At 44.8% G+C, this 1,345-nt stretch overlaps 1 pseudogene; it reads left to right on the forward strand.

The window, feature by feature from the left end:
- The first annotated feature begins 405 nt into the window (after positions 1-405).
- LOC131277349 (cyclin-dependent kinase 2-associated protein 1 pseudogene) lies at positions 406-769 on the forward strand (annotated as a pseudogene).
- The last annotated feature ends 576 nt before the right edge of the window (positions 770-1,345 follow it).

The following is a 1,345-nucleotide window of genomic DNA, read 5'->3' on the forward strand; positions in this document are numbered from 1 at the left end:
ATCGTATCTGATCATTCAAAGACTGTAGGGCCTATATTACTTATTTGGCTATTTTGGGGACCAGGTACACTGGGAAACAATTTTGAATTTATGCACAGGCTATATCACTATTAATCACTGCTACTTCCCTAAGGTTAGATCTAGCTCAACTCCAGTTATTTATAGGGTTTCTAGCATTATAAATTTAACTGATTGCTGGGTTTGCCAAAATCTAGATGATAAAGACAGACCTAGATATTTGCCGGTGCGGCCAGAGCCGCCGCCAACAAAAAGTGCGCGGGAGCCCGGCGGGCGCACAGACGGGTGCAGGGGCCACAGGCACAGTGCCCCCTCGCTGCCTCACTGCCGCCACAGCCACCACCGCGGGCCCGGCCCCGCACGCCCTGCGCCCCGCCGCCCGCGGGGATGCCTTACAAACTGAACTTGAATGCGCACATGCCCGCAGCCTCCCTCAACGCGGCTGGAAGTGTCCACTCTCCTTCTACCAGCATGGCGACATCCTCGCAGTACCACCAGCTGCTGAGTGACTATGGCAGCCATCCCTTGGCTACACCCAGGGAACTGGGAAGAGCCAGGTGCCCCAAAGCAAATATGCTGAGCTGCTGGCCATCATCAAAGAGCTGGGGAAAGAGATCAGACCCACCTACGCAGGGAGCAAGAGCGCCATGAAGAGATTGAAACGAGGCATCATTCATGCTAGAGGACTGGTTCGGGAGTGCTTGGCCAAAACAGAACAGAATGCCAGATCCTAGCCACCTCGTTAGCTTTGAAGGCTTTCCATCTTTAGGAAGTTACAGTTCATCTACCTGTTCAGATGTAACTCTTTTGTTTTCAAAATGTTAACAGTTTGTTTTCATGGTTCATTAGGCTCTGAACCTACCGACTAAGATTGAGAAAAGATTTTGCAGTTGATTAGGATTTGTGTTTTAAGTAGTTAGGAAGTACCCGGGTATTTTTTTAAGCATTGATTAAAAAAATAATACATGGAAAAGTTACCTATCTTACATCAAACTATAGTTTGCCTCCAAGATACCAGTATCTCACTTTAATCTTCTCTTGAATATATTTATGTTACCTAAGTTGTTATTTTCATAAGCTAATACAACTCTAAGAATTCTGTTTTTAGCAAATACTGACAGCATGCTTTTCTTAGTAGCCAGTCCCAGTTTGGCAATACAGTGTAGATTCTGCTTAATATAACTTTTTGCTTAAGCATTTGCATGACTATTAGTGCTTTGAAGTCAAATAAAAAGTGCACAAGTTATAAATACAGAAGAGCAATCTATCATACCGAACAAGGATCCCCAAAAATTTTCATACTGAGACTGTGTAGTTTTCAGTTTTG

The sequence above is a fragment of the Dasypus novemcinctus genome, assembly GCF_030445035.2.
Source record: "Dasypus novemcinctus isolate mDasNov1 chromosome 11 unlocalized genomic scaffold, mDasNov1.1.hap2 SUPER_11_unloc_1, whole genome shotgun sequence".
Classification (NCBI taxonomy): domain Eukaryota; kingdom Metazoa; phylum Chordata; class Mammalia; order Cingulata; family Dasypodidae; genus Dasypus; species Dasypus novemcinctus.